At 39.7% G+C, this 23,098-nt stretch overlaps 1 protein-coding gene across 7 annotated transcripts in view; it reads right to left on the bottom strand.

Moving 5' to 3' along the window:
- Znf438 (zinc finger protein 438) overlaps positions 1-22,588 on the bottom strand; it is a 141,392-nt gene extending 118,804 nt beyond the window's left edge. For 2 of the 7 annotated variants that reach the window (XM_021235994.2, XM_021235995.2), the window contains exon 1: positions 22,490-22,587. The gene's annotated coding sequence lies outside the window, so the exon portion shown is untranslated. Of the gene's footprint in view, positions 1-22,117; positions 22,190-22,489 lie in introns of those variants that run through there. The other 5 variants (XM_040755345.1, XM_013124532.3, XM_040755340.1 and 2 more) reach the window with 5 other exon arrangements.
- Between the last annotated feature and the right edge of the window lie 510 nt (positions 22,589-23,098).

The following is a 23,098-nucleotide window of genomic DNA, read 5'->3' as shown; positions in this document are numbered from 1 at the left end:
AGAAAGCATGTGATAAAGTTTCCTGTTAAGCTATTAGAACTTAAAATGTTAATAATTTTAACAACTATATCTACTAGAAATATAAGCTCACTATTAAAAATGGAAAACTTCAGATACATAAGAGTAAAATGAATGCAGTCTTCAAACCCATCATTCAGAGGATGATAAGTTACAGGCTCTGAGCACCCAATGGTACAAGGTGAGAGGCTGTTGTGGCGAGAATGTAGAGTAGGATAAGGGTGAACTTAGCTGTGTAAAATGGACTTGAAATGTCTAAGAACAAAAAGGCAAGCACTTCTAGAGAAAAGTAATCAGCAAGGCAGAGTGGTGTAAGAAACTGACAGTGAGGGCTGCGGCCTTGAAGTAAGTATGACAGATGGTATGGACACATCTTGGAAAGGTGAATTTTAGGAACTGTTTAACACACTTGTACCATTTTGGCTCCCAACCAATCGCCTGAGACTGCATGGCTGCATCCTACCTGTCAGATGTGCACCCAAACCATTACTTATATCCTAATTTCTGAATCCAAGTCCCAAGCTGAGTAAGAGTTTCCTGTGGTCTCACAATGACAAGGTCACAGGGTGAGCATGTCTCTAGAGCTGTTTAAGAAGTTCATGACATATAATCAGTGAGCAAATATTTGGCAATTAGTGGAGAAAAGAATAACTAAAATTTTGGGATATCATAGGATGAGCCCAATTAAGGCTAGAACAAGAATCAGGAGACATTACCAAGGAGGGGCACCCCAAGACAATCTGTTCTGGGTCACTTGATGTAAACAACCACTTGCTTAAGAAAAGGTGAAGTTATTTGAAGTTTGTCACATGTCAGCATATCCCAGAAGCTATATCAGCACAAATCAAATTGTGGGTTACACAGAGGGCCCTTGTTTTCACTCCCTGAAGTCTCAAGGACAGTCTTAAGGATAAGCCTGACACCTGTCACTCTTCTAGGCTGATATGTGAAGGGGGCTTCAATTTATCTCACAGCTGTGGTGAGATAAAACGAAGTAATAAACATAAATGCCTGGTAACAGGAAATATATATTAGCTATTCTCATTTATACTTTGATGATAACAAAATGATAGCCAGCAGAACGGTAAGAAAGTCACCAAAGCAACATTTTAATACTCTTTGGTTGGTTGGGTTTTGTGAACTATTATATAATTAATGGAATTGAGAGTTGACCTGGAAAAAATAATAAAACTCTTTTTTTTCTGAACTTTCATGCCAAGATTAGAACAATAATATTTTACAGCCAAGAAATAAGTTGTAAATTGTATTAACATGAAATTAGTAACACCAGTTATGGATAAAGACTATCAAGCAAAAATAAGAAAACTCTAAAACCTGACAATTTACTCTGGTTCTACTGTTTTAAATAAGTATAACATATTTCCATTTCACTTTGTGAAATTTAACTAAATCATTACAGTTGGCAACAAAAGCAGGAAACCATTTACATGACCAGCATGGCTATTTTACTCCGATTAATGAAAATTACATAATAGTTTTTGGCAAACTACAGAGTGTTCCTTTTAGTCTTTGAGAAGTTACCATGCTACAAACAATTTTGGAAAGTGAGAACTTCCACTACCTGGAAGCAATCAATTCTGTATTATTTTAGTACAGTTCCAGAAATGACTATGAAAGGGTTATGCTCATCTTCATTCACACTCATTAACAACAGATGAAGTGTGTCTAGGTTGGGAAAGTTTTCCTCTATGATTTTGCTGAATATGTTTTCTGCCCCTTTGAGGTGGTTTTCTTCACCTTTTTCTATACCTATTATTCTTAGGTTTGATCTTTTCACGGTGTCCCATATTTCCTGGATATTTTGTGTTAGGGATTTGTTGGACTTAAGATTTTCTTTGGTCGATGAATCTATTTCCTCTATTGTATCTTCAATTCCTGAGATTCTCTCCTCCATCTCTTATATTCTGTTGGTTATGCTTGCATCTGTAGTACCTGACTGTTTGCCCAGCTTTTCTATTTCCAGCATTTCTTCAGACTGTGTTTTAATTTTTGCTTTGTCTTTTCCTCTCTTTCTTGCATTTGTTGGATTTTTTGGTTTGTCTTTTCTTCCATTTCTTGGTTTTTTTCCTCCATTTCTTGCATTTTTGGTTTGTTATTTCTTTCAAAGATTTTCTCATTTCTTCTTTTAGGGTCTCTATCATCTTCATGAAGTTGTTTTTTAGGTCATTCTCTTCTGTTTCATCTGTGTTGTGATGTTCAGATCTTGCTGGTGTAGAGTCCCTTGACTCTGGTGGCGTCATATTGTTTTTTCTGTCATTGAATTTGCTCTTGTATTGTTGTCTTCCCATTTCTTCTTTCAGTGGGTACAGGTGGGGTCTCTTCCTTTCCTGGTGGGTATGGGTCCAAGGTTCTGTTCCAGTGGGTGCAAGCAGGTCCAATTCACTGACGGGTCTCACAGTGGGTGCAGAAGGGTCTCAGATACTCCCTCTCCCAGTGGGTGGGAGCTCTGCCCTCTGTACTCTGCACTCTGCCTTCTGCCCTCAGTGGGAGCGGGCGTAGACAGGCTCTCTCAGCAGGCTCCTGGTAGTGTATCTAATATGTGATGGAGAAGTTCAAGTACATGTTACTGTAAAGAAATGATTCTGAGGACTCAATGCCAAATCACAAATCCTCCCACTGGCCTTTTTGTGCCCAAAGCATACACTAACAAAGGAAAACACAAATAAAAACAACCCAGTAGAGCATTAGGAGCCATTTTCAGGACCTCCTTGTATTACAAGGAAGTATAACAGAAAACAGAGAACAAAACAAAACCTATACCAGTATCTCCCCTTTAAGGAATCAAAGAAGAAGTAAGCACAAACATCACTATAATGTTCAAAATCTAAAACCCTACACTAGAGCTGGAAAATGAACCCTATGACCACATACTTCCTGGTTTCTGTATTTCATGAAGTTTAAATTTTTAAGGCAATTAACAATTCAAAAAAATGTGTCAAGCCATTACACAGAAAAGAGACTTCAAACCTGTAATTCTCAACCCAATAATCTTGACATTGTTGCTTTAAATAAACTTAACTTTTTAGTAACTTTAGATTTACAAAATAGTTACAAAGATAGTACAGTTAGTTTCTATACACATTTTACATATTTCCCCTAAAGGTAATAATGATACACTTGTGAAAACCACAAAATTAAAGCTGATATATTACTATGAACTCAACTATAAACTTTAGCTTTTACCTATATTTTCCACTGGCATGTGTTTCTCAGTCTCTATGCACTGCCTAGGGTACCAAGTCACATTTAATAATTTTTCAAATGCTGTAAGTTTTGTTACATGCCTCAGTTCTGTCTATTACCAATATACTAATTATAGTTATTAGACAAAATTAAACATAAATTTTCCTGGAGAAGACAATTACTAAGCATTCAGGGAAAATTACAAGAAAATTCTTGAAAACACTGTGTTTTTTCTAATGTTCTATCTGAGAGAAAAGCAAACAAATCATTGGGAAAAGGTATGCCACACCACCTATTTTGTCAAGAACTTATAATAACAAATTACTTATATTTTTGGTTGTAAGCCTAGCCTTTAATGGCTGAGCCATCTCTCCAGCCCCCAAATTACTTAATGTACCAAGAATATCTCTTCAAAAACATGTTGTCACTAATCTATTTTATGAGGCTCTTATCATTATAAGATATATAGTAAATTTTAAAATTAATTCTGTAATAGAATATAAGTTAAATTAGACTCATTCAGATAATCTACTTTTATCAAGTATAAAACTATTTTCATTTTCCACTTTCACTTTTAATTACCTTGTGATATTTATAGTAAAAAAGCAAAAGGACTAATTTAAGAGAAAATGATTACTTATTACTAATGCAATCTTTACTTTGAAAGGAATAGAATATAACATTGAGGGAATGTTTTAAGATGAACAGAAAATGTCCCAGAGAAAAAAGAGCTATCACAATGAATAAAGCTGGAAAGGAGGACGCTTCACATTCTTTTCCACATGTGTAACACAGTGAGGATTACTCACAGTCACAAACAAGCAATTCACACAGAGGGCAGAGACCTTTCCGTGGGAAACAGTAACCAAAGGCTTGGTGCTGGTACTGTTTGATTTCACTGAGACAGGGTTCTGCTAAGTGTCCCAGACTAGCCTGCCTTAATCTCCCACTGCTAGGATTACATGTGTGCAACACATCATAGGCAGGCTTTGGGAGCTTCTGAAAATACAAATGTGTGATACTATATGCCCGAGATGGTCCTAACTTATGCCCACTGTTGCAGTGTCCCACCTAGTATAGCCTTATATTGAACTTTTCATTTTCCAATGAGTTTTTACATACGTGCATTAAAATTAGCCAGGACTTATTTATACACTTTCAAAATCTGCCATGGCTCTGTAGAGTCACAGTTCTCAACATGCAGTTATATCTAGAACATAATAGCAATAGCCCATATCTCTGCATCATAACTGACACCTTACTCTCAGACAGTCCTCAGTACTCTTGCAGAAGAGGGGGACTAAATACCCGATGCTGCTGCACTGCTTTATGACCAGCTAGAGAAAGACACGGATGTAACAGAAGCAGAGAAGATGTTTTACACAATACTCAATAAAGCATAACTTCACCCAGATCAGTAAGTTCTAAAAAATTTACTCAGCTTCTATTTAAACCATCTTATGTACACAAAGTGTAGTGATGCTACTCTGCTGGCTCTGTACATAGAAAAAATTCAAAGTTCAATGGTGGGAGCTTTCTATCAGTGTCAGATGTGTCAAACACAAAAATCTGATAGTTACAATAATGGTTTGACTGTTTTGTTTAATTCATGAAATCAAAGCAAGTTCACCCTGGAAACATGAAATACCCATTTCCTGTGCTTGCTTACTAACATTCAGTTAAAAACAGTCCCAACAGCAAAGATAAAACTACAGTCGGTTTTCACTTGTCACAAGAATTCAAGGTTTAGAAAACTACCATAAACCCTGAATTAGTGGTTCACTATTGATCTTAGAGTAGCAGTTCTCAACCTGAGAATCATGACACCTTTCAGGGTAGAATAGCAGATATCCTGAATATCAGATATTTACGTTACAATTCATAACAGTAACAAAATTATAGTTATGATGTAGCAATAAGTTAAGCTTATGGTTAGGGGTCACCATAACAAAGGAACTGTATTAAGGGTTGCAGCATTGGGAAGGTTGAGAACCACTGCTTTAGAGGATCATGTTCCTGGGAGGTTCTGTCACATTTTCAACCGCTGATCAAACTGACCACTATTGTTTGTGCATTTTTATTTCTATATGGTTTGTTTAACATCATCAACAAAGCCACAGCTTAGGTCTGAATGAAGCCTACCCAGCACATGTGCTTTTTCTGTTAAGGCGCATCCTGGCCTTCGTCCACCAAGAACACAATACAACACTTCAGTTCTGTATCTGACAGTCATTGTAAACAGCAAACCATTAACATGCCTCAAAACACAGAAACATAACACTGAGTAAACCACATAAAGGCAGTAGTTACAGTACAAGCCTAGGCAAAAGGTGCATGTTCTATTGGAAGTGTATATAGCAAGCAACCTAAAATCCAAACTCCATGCTTCCAAAAGGACTTCAAAGTTATGAATAAATTTTAATAATACAAAGGTTTACAAAGTAAAATCTGTAAATAATAAAATCAACTGTCTTCATTTTCATGGTAATAGCAAAATAAACACTGGTGGGGCATGGCATCATAACAAAAACAATGTTCTGACTAAATTAAAACAATTGCAGAACAGAAACAAACATGGACCTGGTTCACAAACAGCTCATAATTCTGTCATGTAAATTGCAATATAACACCACCAGTCAAAATGCAAGCAAACTGTTACAACTGCCTCCACAGAAGTGTGTGAACTCAATCAAAACTTATAGACATAGACAATGATACTGAAATAGTAGTTTTTATGTTGAGTCAAATGAAAATACTCATCATCGAAGGACTTGCTTTCATTTCACTAAAACTGAGTGGTGGGGGTTTATGTATGTGTATATGTATGTATGTGAGCATCCAAGTGTTAGAGATAGGTTTTTTTCACTGAACCTGAATCTCTCCATTTTGCTTAGGCTGGCTGTTGAGTGAGCTCTCCGGATCTTGTCTCCTCCCTGTGACACTAAGACCACAGGCAAGTGCTGCCATGTCCAGCTTCCTATGGGAGTATTGGGGATTTAAACTCAGATCCTTGCCCCTGGGTCAGCAAATGATAGGATCTACTGGGTCATTTCCCAAGCCTTCTTTGAATCTTCAATAAGAGTCACTTTATAAAACCATCAATGACAATTTCCAATAACCATACAATCTAAATCTCAGTTTCATTTTGGAAATTAAGAAAGCTAGAAATACAGACTAAGTCTCCTTCAAATTCTTTTGCTGAAGTGCTTAACTCCCATTGCAATGGCCTTTGAGGCAGGTCTTTGGGGGAGGGACATAGAATTAGAATAGGTCTTTTATATAAGTGAGTCCCTATTCAGATTCATTTTTCTCTCTCCCTGCCTCTTTCTCCTTCTCTAAGAGAAGAAGCCTTCCTCAGACTAACACTCTGTCAGCACCTTTATCTCACATCCTGCAGCAGTAGGGAGATACAGGTTTCTGTCTTTTTGTAGTCAAGATTCAGCTTTTAAAGAGAATCTACTTCTTTATTTAAATAACCTTTATTATGTAGCAGGATAAAATGAACCTAAGAATGTCCCCAGAACAGCAGCATGTAAATTTAGTAACATTTTCAAGACTTCTAAAGGAGATATCAATGAAGGTATATGGCCTGGAATATTTACATATTTAAGTGTTTTTAAAATCTAGTTTATTTGAATTTAGCAGATACCTCAATACATAAAAAAAATTTGAAATTATATTTTAATATTTAAAATTCTGGTTTATAGGGGTAAAATTGAAAACAATCACCAATTTCAAATTTAATAACCATAAAATACAACTTGGAAACACTCATGTTGTATGGAATAATCGAAAAGAAGACAACCACATATATAACTGCATCATTTTAATATATAAATATTCACACTTACAGTTAAGAAACTGAAGATGTGGACATGGTGATCCATCCCACAGTCTCAGCACTTGTGAGGCTAAGATAAAAAGGTGGTAACTTTAAAGCCAGCCTGAGGTGCACACTGAGACTCTATCTCAAAGAGAAATAGAAACTGAATGAGACATGCCAACTTTTACTGAGAAATGTACTTATATTCTTTTTGACTGTAAGGAAATTCAACAAAATAGTTTTCATTTGGCTTTAGCAAACACATATATTAGTACTCATAGAACAAACTTGTTTTTAAGATAGGTCTTTTTAAAAGGTTATTATAAAAGAAAACCTGTACAAAAGTAAAAACATCACACACCAAAATTAATCAGATTTAAAGACCAAATAACTTAATATACAGTTAGAATTGGCATTCAAAATGGAGACAGGTTTGTTATACAGATTGTCCATCAATATTTTTGACTAAAAAACCAATTTTAGTTTAATAATAAAATTGTATTATTTTATAATATATAACTCTATTTACTTATAATTTGTAATATGATAACTTATAATGAATTGTTCTTTATTCTCTATATAATCTCAATTTGAACAATAAATTAAGTGATTAACCAAGATACATAGTTAACCTTACATAACAATTTATCTGGGATTTGATGCCCAGAATCTGCAGAAGGGCCTCCTGTGGACATGACTAACATTTATCATTAGTTATTTTTAAATTATACAGATCACCCTCCATAGTATCTCTCTAACCAGGTGAAGGCCTTATTAGAAAAGGCTAGTATTTCTTAAAGAAACTCTTCTTCAAGACTGTAACACATACACCCTGTGTTGGTTTCTAGACAGCCAGCTCATCTTAGAGTCATGTGAGCTACTCATACTAACTCCTGTATACTATCTTCCCATCTATCTGCTCATCTCTTTGCTGGTTCTCCAAGCTCATGCAGTAGGGATCCAGCTCATTATCCTAACATCAGTACAACAAAGTGGGGGAAAAGGCAAGAATTTATTCCACCTCTGTGAACTTCTATCACTGGGTAAACAAACAGGAGACAAGGGCAAGTGTCTATAAAATATCCCAACTGCTAAATGAGAAAATGAAAGAATTAAGAATCACAATAGGTGTTTTTCTTTTTAATGAATGAATGTATACAACAAGCACAACTGTCAGCTAAGATCACAAGATACCAGACCAGAAACCTCCACACCATTTAGTTGCTTGGCAGGAACTCTCAGAGCCTCCCTGCCTTGATATATCAGAATGTGGGCATGGGACTCTGTAATTTGTGCAACAAGACCACCAAGTGACTCAGACCTGTTTGCTAACTTCTATGCAGTGCTGTTAACAGAAAGAGCATCAATGTGAGTTCCCTTCCAGACAGCTGCCAATTTGACCTTCAGAGATCAAAGAAACATGACTGTCTATACCACTGGAAACACTGAAACTCAGAATGGATCAAGGGTCAAAGCCAAACCTTCCAGGTTCTTCAAACTGTGTGGACACTAAAGAGCTAGCACAGTGATCTAACATCAGGAAACTATGAAGTCTGGATCCTATAATGAGAATTGTCACAGAATTCTCCAATAAACATATTCACACACATATAAACATTAAAACTAAAATCTTTTTAAAAAGAAAGGAAGAACAGATAGACCAAGAGAAGAGGGTTCTCAATGGGTCAAAAGAAATGAAGAACTCATGGGGATAATTTGTCCTTGAAAGTATGAGAACAATAGACTCCTAAATCCTAATCACCCTGGGACAAATGAGGAACCATGAATCTTTACTAGTTTAAGCCAAACATATAATTTTATACTGTTTGCCACTCAAAAAGGGAAATAAGATACAAGTCTGACCAATAAGGGCAGGTCTTCCAGGAGGTCTTGTAAAGTTCCCTCTCCACTTAAGGGAAAATAAGAGAGAAGGGGGAGGGGGAGAGAGAAGGGAGGAGAAAGGGGGGAGAAGGAAGGGAGAGAGGGAGGGAGGGAGGGAGAGAGACAAGGAGGGAGGGAGAGAGAGGGGCATTCTTTTTCTTCCTACACTTCTCCTACAGATCTCCTATGATACAAAGATAAAATTCCTACAGCTAAAACTGTAGACCAGGTGGGTTCTAAGGGCAAGGTCAAAAGGTCACTCATTCAAAGTTGTGGAAAAGAGAACCAGTCTAACTAACCATAGCTACACAAATTAACTATAAACCAGATATTACAGTTAGATAATCAAATATACTTGCTTTAATTTCATTTCTGTTGCTGTGACAAATACCCTGATAAAGTAACTTAGGGGAAAGAAGGGTTTATCTGACTTGCCAGGTTATAGCCCTTCCTTTATTAGGGGAAATCAAGCAACTAATCACATCATACCACAGTCAAGAGCAAAGAGAGAATAAACACAGTTTGCTTGCTTGCTATTTATGCTTAGCTAGCTTTTCTGATTCTTATAAAGTTCAGAACTCAGCCTAGGGGATGCTGCTGCCTAGAGTCAAGCTGGGTACATTAACAATCAACCCACACACCCCCAACATGCACACATGCACACACACACACACACACCTACCCATAGGCAGCCTAATCTAAATAATTCCTCATAGGTTGTGGGAAGTTGACATTTAAAATTAACCATTATAATCTACCAACTGTCAACTTGACACACAAACACATCGCTTTTAAACCATAACCTTACATTCCTGGTCTCCAAGGTCTCATGCTTATCTCACAATGGGAAAAAAAGAACAATGTTAAAAGTCCCTCAAGTCTTTAAAAACCCTAATACTTTAAATGTCCAAAGCCTCTTAAGAGTGAACTCCTGCAAAAGAAAATCACATATGGAAACATTCTTATTACAAAAGGATAAAAAAGTCATTGAAACAGGGTTTCATATAGATCAGGCTAGCCTCAAATACTCTTCGTAGCTGAGGATAATCTTGGGCTTCCAATTCTTTTGTCTCCCCCTTTTGAATGTTGGGATTATAAACCATACCAGAATGCCCCATTTATGACATGCTGGGAATCATGCTAGACAAGCCCTCTTCTAACTCAGCTATATCTCAGCCCCCCAAATCAAGAATTTCTGATGCTACAGCAACTACCGAACTCAGTTACTCTTTTTAAAATCTCCTATTTTAGACTTTTATTGTTTATTTTCTGCATTCCACTGACTTTAACAGTGAAGCCATACCAATATTTTACTACTTATAACAATTTCTAAGTTGGTTTCATTTTTCAGAGTCATGACACACAGCGTAGTTTACTGATGGGATCTTTAACTCCAAAGAATATTTTGAAAGCCATATAATTTATTAAAACACTTCTGTGTTTTCTAAATCTGCTCAAGGAAAACAAATTTCAGTGACACCTGTGAAATAACATCCTTGATTCATATCAAATCAGAAAAATCAACACCATGGCCACATAAGCACCAAAAAAAAAAAAAAAGCACATTTAACACAGTAACAAAAATCCTACAAAGTGTGCTTATGTAAGCAGTCTCAGCACAGTCAAAGCTGGCTAACTTGTAAGACAGCTTTTAAGGTCAGAAGCATGTATACTGCAGAAATTCAGAAATATTAATCCTGAGTCACCCAACAGGAGCCAGTTCATCAACATCTTGTGACACTGTGAGATGAGAACTGCCATCTGAGCTACACCAAGTCAGGAAACCTGTTTCCTTTGAAAGTACAATCCCTCTGCCCCAACACTAGCGCCAAGTCCCAGGGGGACAGCTCCTAGTCATGGATTTTATTCACTCTTCCGAGGGCATCCCATCTCTTACTTCCTAGCTCAGTGGGTCAGCCACACTGAACTTATCCCTGTAGGGTCTTCCCACTAAGACACTCATGTCAGAACCATTCCCTTCCTGCTTTTGGAGGTGACCTCCACTTATCTCTCTGGTCTCAGCCAAAGCCTCATCAGGAATGCTACAGGGCTCCTCACTGACCTGCTACTCCTGCTAAAGGTGTTCTCCCTACCACAGCATGAATCATACTTCAGGGTGACCATTTCTGTCAATCGCCTACTTGAGCTCCACTACATGAAGGATTTATTTAACCCCAAACCTATAACACTGTTTGGCATTTTGAAGATGCTTAATACATTTGTTTATATGAAAGGATTTACATAGAAAAAACTTATGCTCTTAAATTTAGTCTATTGAATCTTTAACCTGACCTATGGTAGCTACTAAGGAAGTGACTTTTCTAATGACTTCTCCACTCTTGAATTTATCCCTAGAAATTATTCTTGGGGTGAAGACTTTGAGTCCCTTCCTCACTGCTGTTTTATAGTCACTTAAGCAAGTATTCAAATTCTAGCAATATTTTCTATACTAAACTGATCCCTTTTTTACAGATAGAACCATTAATTCCCATGATATTTACTAAAAGCAACAAAATCCCAATCCCTAGATGTGTACCTCTAGGTATGATTTTCCTCTTGACCTTAATAACCACATTTCCAGCTGTCAACAGTGTTATCTGGGTGTTGATACTCATCTATATGCCAAGACATCAATCATTTTCAATGTCAAATAATATTCCATTGCATAGATACAACATTCTGTTCATCCAAGTCACTCATTGGTAAACAAATTTGGGTGGACTATACTGACAGCTACTAATATGACTAATATCACTATGACTTTTTAAGTACAAGTTTTATGTGGCTGTGTATTTTTATTTATTATGAGTAACTACATGATAACAGAATTGCTAGGAAACCGATTGCTACTCCAGTGCAACAAACAACTTGAGTGCAGATGGGAGACCATGTTAAAAACAAAATCTGTAATCCCAGCACTCCTACTTCAAGGTAAGAAGTGGAGACAAGAGAATCCCCTGAAAGCTTGGGGACCAACTAGCTTGCAGTATGCAGCATAGCAGCAGAGAGAGAGAGAGAGAGAGAGAGAGAGAGAGAGAGAGAGAGAGAGAGAGAGAGAGAGAGAGAGAGAGAGACCCTCCAGAAAGTTGTCCTCTGACCTAGACACACAAGCACACATAAAAAGAAAATATCTACACTTTTCTCTTTAGTCTGAAAAGCCTAATGATTCAGAGCATACACCATGGCCAGGCTTTCTTATGCTGTATAAATATGTTACAATAGCTCTATTAAATATAAAAACAAAACCAGAATATTTCAACTCTGGGAAGTTAAAACAAGTATTTCATACTAATACTATTTTCAAAAGTATACCTTGTTTCTTGTATTGTAAAATATGCAAAATACTTAATTAGGATTAATAAAGAAGGTACTGATGGAGCCCATGTTCTGTATTTAGAACTCTATTAATTTTTATTGTATGATTTAGTAAGAAAAGGGCAGTGAGTCAAAGTACTGTTGGGCAGGTACACTACCTTGTGCCCTGAGTACCCTCTGTACAGTGACACAGAACTGCAGGGTGCACTGTCATTTTTGGCAAGCTCCATGCCTAAGGATTAAAAAGGTATAAGCTAGGCTGGGAGAGTATAGCCTGAGGTGACCCCAGAGATGTCCAGCTCCAAGAACGGCAGTGTCTCAGTTCAATGTAGGGCTCTTTCACACTGTGAATTTGAGCAGTGGGGGTCTTTGGGCGCAACCCTCTAAGTTGCTTCAAGGTTCAGAGGGCAACTCAAACACTGTGCTATGAAGATAAATTTTCTGAAAATTGAAAAACATAGGAGACCATAAAACAGATCTGGAGGGAGTTGTAGCCAGGAAGACCATATGTATCAGATCTAAAAGACAAGGTGAAGAAAAAATGGGAGAATGAATAATGAAGCTGGGAAGGGTCAGAGTAAAAACAGGAAAGGGTGCGGTATATGGCAATGGTCTGGGTCAGGCCTCTATGCACAAAGAAGAATGCCTATTGTGCAGTGGGTGTGTCTGCTTAAAGGAGAGGTGGCAGCTAGGGCTTCTTTACCTAGAAGCACCCAACTGCATGAGTCAGAACTCTGGTGGCCTCCTTTGAAGGCCACAATCTCTTGTCTTTCTAGCTCTCTCAGTTCCTTAATCCCTATTGCCAATCATTTCTCCAAAAAGCAGCAAGTGTTAGCCTTCAGAAAAGTATGACAGATCTTGTCATGCTTCTGATTCAAACCTTCCAATGGTTTCCCCAAGACACAGTAAAATCCTAAATCCTTTCAGCGGCTCTAACTGATTACCGCTCCTCTTTGCACACTCCCTAATAACAGGGCTGCTTCAAGGCTTCACAGAAGTCAGTGCTGTCTCCTGACCTTGGGATGTCCATGCACATGTCCACGTAGTGTTATGCCCCTGGATACTGTCCAGTGTCTGCTCACAAGTCATGTCTTCCAAGAGCCTTTTTTTCTAATTGCAGTATTTAAAATCAGCATCTGTACCACTCTATCCCTTCCCTTCTTCATTTTTCTTTGCAACATTTACCATTTGGAATTATATATGTGTATCCATATATGTGTCTATATATATATACATATATATATGTATATACTGAAAAATCTCTCTCACACACAGACACACACACACACCCCATTTAACATAGAACTAATGTCTATCAAGACTGACACTGTTTCCTCAACAGTATCTAGAACAGTAGATAAATGCTTAATAAATATTTAAGGATGGGGGTGTTAGTGAGGAGGCCTAGGTACTCTATTGAGCCTTGGGCAGTAGATCAGTATACATCCCGAGTATACACATGGACTTTGGACTCCCATCCAACAATGTGAGATGAACTCTCTCCCTGAACTCTTGTGGGGAGGGTCTAGGCCCTGCCCTGGATGAAATGACAGACTATGGACACCCCCAAGGAGGGCCTCACCCTCCCTGGGGAAATGAGGGGATAATGGGGAGTTGGGGGGAGGGCACGGGAGGAGGGGCGGGAAAGGGAGAGGGACCTGGAACTGACTTGTGAACGAACCATGTTTTTAATCTAAATTTAAACATAAAAATAAAAAAAATTAATAAAAAAGGATGAATAAAAAGAACAAACCAATTTAAGCTCCCACTTCATTTATCTACTCCCTTGTCTATTTTCTTCTCATGAATTAACCATGTTGCCAGCTTCAAGCCTTGTCCAACATAAACATAACTTAGGAACCGACTATACTCCCTGGACTTAGTTCAACTTTGTTTGTCTTGGTCTTCTACTACACACCTAAGTATCTACCTAAGGATCTCCAACACTGTCACACCAAATCTGGAAATCAATGTCATAGAAAGCCTCAAGCAGAAGTGGGGACCCGTAAGTGCACGGCCCGCCACCTGGTAAGTCCTTTCACAGCTGTTCATCAATTCTTTCTTGGGTTCCAATCAGGTCCTTCCCTGACTTCCCACAGAGTCAATTCCAAACTCCCACCCCTTTTTAGCAGATTACATCACCTCTACAGAAACAAAGGAAAGGTTATTAGGTCAGACTCTCTTGGTTTCCTCTCCCTAAACAACAACCATATAAGAATTCTCCCTTCCTTCCTGGTAACACAGAGGAAGCAATGTCAGCACCTGTCACCAACCTTCAACCAGTGGAATGCCAGCCCTTTTAGAGATCTGATGTCATTTACCCACTTACCCCTCTATATCTTCTTTCTCTCTTCTAACCCTCTAATGACCATGCATCCCTAAAGTGCTTGATGCACAAACTCCAGGATCTAAATTATATGGGAGAGCTCCCCCACTGCACTAGCCAAAAAAGCCAGACACAGTGGGGGTTGCCTAATTTCCAGAGCTGAGGAGACAGAAACGGGTGGATACTTGTGACTCTTTGGCCGGCCATCCTAAGAATCAGCCAGCCCCAAGCCAATTAGAGATTGGAAATCCTATCTGGAAAAAATAAAAAAATAAACCAAGGTGGGAGTCAGCGAGATGGTTCCTCAGGCACAGGCACTTGTCACCAAGCTTAACAAACTATGGTTCAGTCTCCCAGGATTCATGTGGTGGAACGAGAAAACCAAATGCAAGCTGTCCTGTTCTGTAGGAAAGGAGGAGGCAGGGAGAGAAAGAAGAAAGAGGGCGGGTGGGAAAGAACAAGGTGGATAGTGTGTAAGGAACAATATCCAAGGCTGTCCTCTGGCCTGTGCACATGTACCTAGACACACACATAGGTACATACACAAAGAAGTTACATCAAAACCTTACTTTTTCTTCTCTAATTTCTAAATGAATGTCCTGTAAGTTTACTTCAATATCAACACAGGAAAAAAAAAGCTCTAACTAAAATATATTAATGTAAGAGATCAATTCTGATAAACAAGTGCTTTATAGTAACTTCAATAGTCATGGATAGGTTTTCATTTCATTCTGAAGAAACATTATAAATATTAAATAGCCGAGATAATATAGTGTTATAACATAATAATCATGAATAAAATTCAGATATTAAAATGATCATGCCATACAAAACTCATGCAATAAAGCCATTAACCTTCTAAGCCATTGATAAACAATGGCTAGCTAACTTTCTGAAAGTAGTCAATTCTAATTACATCTCTAACGAGGGCAAAATTAACAAGCTTTTAGATCTGTATGTAACCATGTATCGATAAAGACTGATTTTGGTGGGTACAAGTTGCAACCCACTTCCTCAAGAAAGGAAGGAGACAAAAAGTAATACTTCCCAGGATTTTTAAATAACTAAGTATTTCTCAAAATAATACGTCATCTTTAAATATTCCCCAAAGCAGCCTGGCTCTCAAATATAAAATAATCCTGAGATTGGCAAAGAGAAAACATCTTATATTTGTTACACACATTTTTTAAGTTTCAAGAGAAAAGCAAAATCACAAATATGTTATATTAGCACAGTCACTATCATTAATATGCTAACATAAATGTCAATAAAGAGTACATATTCTTCAAGAAAGGAAGATTGTTCTTTGGCTGAGAATAGGTAATCACAAACTGGTTTCAATCTGCCACGATCAATCAAACTTTAGAGTCTATTCAACATCTCTATTCCATGTACTCAGTTGAGAATTTCAGCCAGTCAGCAACTGGCTTGCTTTGGAAACCTCCTCAAAGCCAGTCAATCTGCAAATTCCAAATTTAAAGTCAGCCAATGCTCCAGTTATGTCACCTCTGAAAGTAAGCCAACTTTAAAATGCCATGCTTCCTTAGACAGCTGGGAGGACTGTGTTCTCCTTGCTTAAATAACAAGCAATCCCAGCTTAGCTTTAGCTTTTACAGTGATCTCTTCATGTCATAGTACAGCAAATATCATGGCTATTTGACTATTAATTTTTCTTCTTGGGAGTAAGAAAAAATATTTGTTATAATAATCCAGTTTCATAAAGGTAGAACTCTTTAAAATCTCTTAAGTATAATTATAGTAATCCTCATCCACAATTCTTCCCACCCTTAAGACTTACAATCTCATAACCAATGATCCCAATTCCAGTCAATGGATGTACTAAATAAAATATTAAAACATCTGACCATCAAAACTTATACCAAAATCAGAGGCTATAAAACAATCTTCAAACAAAATAACTGCTTAAATATTTTTAGGTAGATACCTTTTTTATCTAATGAAATGATGGCCCAGCTTGGTTTTTATAAAATGTAAAAATCTTTAATCCCTGTACTCGGGAAGCATATGTAGATGGATCTGCTTTGTGAGTTTGAAGCCAGCCTGGCCTACAAAGCAAGTTCCAGTACAGTCACAGCTTTTACAAAGAGAAACCCTGTCTCAACACTGCCCCTACCCCCCCCTCCAAAAGTGTTAAAATGTAAAAGTCAAAAGTTTTATACTGTATTTATTGGGCAAACTGATCAACTCTTGTTTATAATTTAGGAGATAAGTAGCTATCACCTGCTCCTAGGATCACAAAAGTGAAATCCTCAGCTGGACATTGGTGGCACATGCCTTTAATCCCAGCACTTGGAGGCAGAGGCAGGAGGATCTCTGTGAGTTCAAGACCAGCCTGATCTACAGAGCAAGTTCCAGTACAGCCTCCAAAACAATACAGAGAAACCCTGTCTCGGAAAAAAAAAAAGTGAAATCCTCATCAGACTAGGTAAGTCTGCCTCAGAAGGAAAAGAAATAATTTCCATACCATCACTTTGTCTGTCGTCAAGTCAAGTGTGTCTGCGGATTAGATACTCAGCATAGAAATACCCTCAAATCTGACAGGAAAGATGACTAATCTTTCTATCTCTTTTTTGAATGTGAGTCCACACTACCAAGAATACTAAACACCAATGGGAGTCCTATCCCAAACATGAATCAGTCAGACTAGCAAAGTGACTGCTCCCACACAGACTTCCTCACCTAGCTACAGACAAATACAGCTCGGAGTTATATTTGTAGACTGCTTCTGGACTTAAGTCTTCTCAAGAATGAAATTCTACATAGCATATCTTGTTACTATACAGTTTAACAAAACTCAGGAAATCCCCCTCAAGTCAAATCTGGGCAGGATCACAAACACTGACTTTACCAAGTGACTGGAGTCGCAACATCAATGTAAGTCTATGTGCCAGGAGACCATTGTAGTCAAAGTATAAATTTGGTTAATTTAACCAAAAGTTGCAAATCATGTCCTAGAAATATCTGGAAAGGCGTATAACTCAGTGGAAAGAGTCAAAAAACACATATCAGAGTTGGGGTACCTTGCTGGATGACTTAATATTTTAAGCCAGTTTCTTCTCTGTAAGACAGAGATATAACAGCTTCATTTCACAGGACTCTTAGGAAGATGAACAGGGTAACAGCAACAGGTAACTCTAAAGGAATCCTAGGTATTAAGACTTAACTCCAAGTTCACTTTGCTTTTTGTCATTAAATTGTTCTAGTACATAAGAAAATCATTTAACCTGCAGTATTTTCTTATCTGTCAAATTATGAAGATAACATATGCCCACTACATCTTACAGATACTGACAAAAAATAACATATGAAAACACATACAGAACAGAGTTTTGAAAAATTAGCAAATATGTAACTGAGGTAGTTAATTCAGTATATATAAAACAAGAAAGAAATTTGGGGCTGAAGAGATGCTCAACTGTGAAAAGCACAGCTGCTCTTGCAGAGGACCTGGGTTGGTTCCCAGCACCTCCAAGGTGCTCACAACCATCTGCAACTCCAGTTCCAGGGGTATTCAATGTCCTCTTCTAGCTTCCATGGACACTGTGTGCATACACATAACATGCAGATAAAACACTCATATACATAAAATAAGTAATTTCTTTAAAAACCTGCATTGCTAAAGCATTAATTGAAACAAGAATGGAGAGAGAGTGAGAAATGAATGAAAGAAAAGCAAGTATTATGGTTTGGAGCTTAAATGTCTTCTAAAGGTTCATATGCACAAGGTTTGGTGGCCAGTCTACAGGACTGGACTTTTAGGAGGTGGGACTTACTCAGACCTCTCCTGCTGTAAGTTCCTCCCCACAGGTGCTACCTCAGGCCCAAAACAATGAGGCCAAATGTGTGTGCATATCAATCTCAAGGAGCTGGTTAACAGAAAAGTAAAATACTAATGTGTGGAACTTGGGCAGGACACACTCATAAACAGTGGAAACCTGCCTAAGTATTTCACACATGGCTCCTCCATTGCCCTCTGTTACACAAGCAGCAACATTTCAAGCCAGTACCCTTACTTCACAAGTGAGCCCTGTCAACACTGAGGTAACAGAACTGGAGAAAGTCATCACTCCACAGAGACAGTCAAATATCAGAAGTTTTCATTTGGAAAAAAATTTTATCAGTGCCAAATAAAACTAATGCAAATTTAGTAAAATATGCAAGACTTTGAGTAGTTCTTTTGTTGAAAAGGACTCTTGGGGAGCTTGCAATCCACCAGGCAATTGTGTAGGCCCTCTCTTGCTCCTTTGTCCTTTCCACACCCATATCTCAAGTGTGGGGCAGGGAGAAAAGGGTGTGGGAAGCCAGAATGAACTAATCAGCATGTATTTACATATTCATTCTACTCTAAATCTACTCCCACACGTCTTTCCTCAAGGTATGCACCTCCAGCAAGAGAGCCATGTTTATTCATCTCCAAATTATCCAAACCTAACCAATATCCTCATATAAAGTCACCCTTACCAGCTATCAATGACAGGCAATGGAAGAAGACTAGAGACAGATGTAAGAGACAGACATCCCATCCACACTGAACCCACACTGTTGAGAAACGAAGAAGAATGGATGTTAATGAGGAAGAACCAGCTAGCACAGGCCTACCACATGTGCTATCTCTTGCCTCGTATTGTCAACCAAGGATTAGAAAAGAACAAAAGCAGTTGGTCTTTTCAAAACCCTGTGTGTTTCCATTCCTGACCACAGTCATTCCATATTCACTCAACATGTCCACATAACCTAGTTACAGAGATTAACCTGTGTGGACTCCAAAGCCAGAGTACTCTGGGTGTGAATTCCACTTCTAACACAAACCCATGGCAATGGGTAGGGACTTGAGATAATTAGTCAGAAGCCTTGCCCTGCTAGATAACTTAAGGCAGGCAGTTCTCTGTGCCTCCATTTTCTCATCTGCAAAATGGGAACAGTAAATTCTTAGCACATGCAACTATTTTAACGATTAAATGAATATATGCAAAACTACTTAAAGCCTTGCCTGGAATATGGTTCATGTATACAATATGCTAATTATTGTCATTGTTACTAGCACTCATTATTACTATTTTTAACAAGTATCTAAATCTTAAAAGTAAAACTGGACTTTTATTTTTCCTCCCAAACCTATCATTTCAGAAAATCGCACTAGTATTCTCCTAGTTCTTCTGCCCTAGCCCTAAAAAGTTATTACTTCTCCCTTTCTCTTAGCAACCCCATCAGTAAGTCTTGTTGACAGAGCAGGAGTTCCACCTCTTAATGTCACCTCCACAACTGCCTCTACTAGTCTAAGGTATCACACCATCTCCCCTCTCAAGGTACAACACAACAACAGCCTCCTACCCCCTCATTTTCATGGCCCCTCCGCCACTCCATGACTCTACAGTTAATTCTCCATTAAGTAGAAAACAGATACTATTCCTATAATGGTACTGTCTTGTGGTTTTTCCAGTACACTTAGGGGTAACATGTCTACTTTGACACAGACTCCAAGATCCCACCAGAGTCTATCAAATGTTTCAGGGTTACATGTCAACACTTCTTTCTCCCTCTTTATTATACTCTGAGACAAAATAGTAATTTGGAACACAGCTTCTCAAATCAAATGAGCTAATTCAAATGTTAAAAATTATAGCAGTGCCAAATAAAACTAATGCAAATCTAGTGAAATATGCAAGACTTTGAGTCTCTTAAGCACTTAGCTTGAGTACACATCTAATATGTGTCAGTTTCCTCATCTATAAAAACGGAGGTAGTTCTCTTAGCTTAAAAGGTTATCATACAGCATTAGGTGTTTAGAACTGTGCCTTGCACATGGTAAATTTTCCAGGCCAGGTGGCTATACTACCTCCATCCACCACTCCCAAGTGGAAATTGAACCCAGGGCCAGAGTTCTACCACTAAGCTACATACTCCTCAGACCTATTTCTACCCAGGCTGGCCCTAGACTCCATCTGCAGCCAAGGCATTCCTTGATCTTGTGCTTCTCCTGACTTGGCCTCCCAAGGAACTTGAAAGCCACTAGCTGGGCTCCTGCTGGGCTCCCACACCACCTCAGAACAGCTCAGCTGCTACCTCCTTTGAAGGGTCTTCCCTGACAGACTATTTAAACAACTCCCACTGTTCCCTCACCCCTATGTGAAGCCATTTTATGTGCCTATTCCCTGTTGCCCATTTCTCCACTGTAACTGAACTCTGCTAGGGTGCAGACGCTGTCTTCTTCACCTTTGCCACTCTATTTCTAGTCCTGACTCAGAACCTGACTTCTGAATGCAGTATCTCATCTTGGGTAGTGTCTGATGCAAATAACATGCCGTACTTAGAAAGCTGCCTGTGCTCTTCATCATGGTCTCACCTGATCCTTGTAAAAGTAACAAAAGCTACACTATCATCTCCCATTTAGAGACAGATTTTAGAAAAAAAAAAAAAAAAACAGGTCCCAAGACTTAGATGACTTGTCTTTGGAAAGTTACTAACATAACAAAGCTCAGAAGCCCTGCTTTGATTCAAAGGGCCCTCAGTAAGGATATAACACACTCCACTGAATTCTCAAAAATGTGACCTCTTAATCTACTTTATAAATCCACCCTAGTGTGTGTATATTCCCTCCGAAGTTCCTGACGAGTTCTTGTCCCACTCTTGAGAACTGTTAAAATGTTATATATAACTAAATCTTTAGTAAGGCAAGAGTTGGCTAAACCATGTACGAATACAAGTTGATTCTACCTACTTGTGTTGAATATCATCTTCTAGTTCTGGGCTGTTAAAACATTTTTCTGTAAAACCAGATGGGGAGAAATAACATATTGCTAAGATCTTGGTGATAGTAATTATTTCTTGATCCCCGATCAATCAATACAATAGCTGAGATACCTTCAGGTTCAAAGTCATGATAAGATGGGTCTGAGTAAGAGGTGTGGGAAGGTGGCAAAGCCATGAGAAAGATCCTTACATACAAATGGATTACCATATTCCTCAGAATAATCAATACTGCATAAGCGTTGCATAGCCTGGACCAGCTCACAGGGTCTCAACGCATTGTGGCCCTTTGGAAAGGAAAATACGGAAAGCTGGAGGCAACACAGCATGTAAGTTGTCATCAGCCACCTGGGCATCTGCAGTATGCCAAAGGAAGATGGGCACAGGGCTGCTGGTCTTTGAAGGGACTCTCCATCCCAGGCTGACCAAGCATGTCTTACTGCCAGATGAGAATGGAGACTGGGAATCTAATCTCTTTATCAACGAATTTTAAGGAGAGCCTCGCCAGTTCCCCGTTCCTTAATCACCCGCTCTTAGCTGTCACAGGCCAGCGGGAAAGGGGCTGGCAAGGCTCAGGAGCAGCCTCGCTTCTACATGCTGGCGGTCCCGGGAGAGCGCGCTCTCACTTGGGGCGATCACCGGCCCGGCGTCACATTCAGTGGCTCCCGGGTCTCCCGAGGCTTCCCGGTGCCCGTGGCCAACACCGCGACCGTGACAGCGAGCAGCCCGCAGGCCCCGCGAGCCCCGCAAGCCAAGCTACTGCAGGATCCTCGCAAACTTACAGTTTTCCTACTGCGTGCGCGTCACGGCGGGGTGACGTCACGGGCGGCGCGTTCAACCAGGTCAGCCCGCGGGCGCGGCGCTCTGGCCCAGGCCCCGCCTCCAGCCAGCGACGGGAGACGCCCCGTCCCGCCCTGCCGGGGCGGCGCGCAAGCGCACAGGGCTGGTGCCGCGTGCCCATGGGCTTCGCAGGCAGGCGGACCCCGGTAGCCACTCTTCACCATCTTCACACAGCCCCGGGGGCGAGAAGGTCAGGGGTCGATGGGAGGGGAGAGACCCATGAGAACAAGCCACACAAATTCTCGCCCGGGCTTGGAGCGGGACGGAAGGGTTCTTACGTAGCTCTTCCGCAGACACTGCCTTCCTCCTCTCACCTGTTCACTAAAACTTCTACACGTTTGGTAACAGACACTTGCTGTCCACCAGGGGCCTATGGGTTCTCCGCCCGGGTCACAGGGGCAACTCTCCCATGGGCCCTTGCGCAGTCCCACTTCTACCCTCCCCCAGCTGCCCCTCCCGCCCGCCCGCGCCCAGCTAGACACACCAAGAGCGGACCACGCCCACTCCGGCCCAACCAGAGCGAGCCCCGCCTGTGCACGGCCCGCCCACGTCCGGCTAAGGCCCGCCCCCGAGACCCGCCCTTCCGGCCCAGGCTTGTTGGGCCAACTGTTGGGGAGCGGCCCCTCCCTCCCAGTGCACTGTCAGCTTCCCTCTGCTGGAGCAATTTCTTCTACTCTTCCTACTGCTTTTCCCTTTTTGGCCCTAGGAAACCTTTTACTAGTCACCTGCTAAGTTTAACAAGTAGTGACCCGAGTAAACTTTCAAGCCTCCCCCCAACCACGTGACGAAAACCCAGCTGTCTAGCTCTGGCTAAAAGACTACTGCAAAGAAAGTGAAGGCAGAGAGTGAACCACAGAATCTGAAGACGAATTCAGCTTCATAGGAGGCCCACATTACTCCTTCAGGCAGAAAAAAGGAAACCT

Source organism: Mesocricetus auratus, unplaced genomic scaffold, assembly GCF_017639785.1.
Source record: "Mesocricetus auratus isolate SY011 unplaced genomic scaffold, BCM_Maur_2.0 Super-Scaffold_100013, whole genome shotgun sequence".
Lineage (NCBI taxonomy): Eukaryota > Metazoa > Chordata > Mammalia > Rodentia > Cricetidae > Mesocricetus > Mesocricetus auratus.
This window is presented reverse-complemented; position numbering and strand designations above follow the sequence as displayed.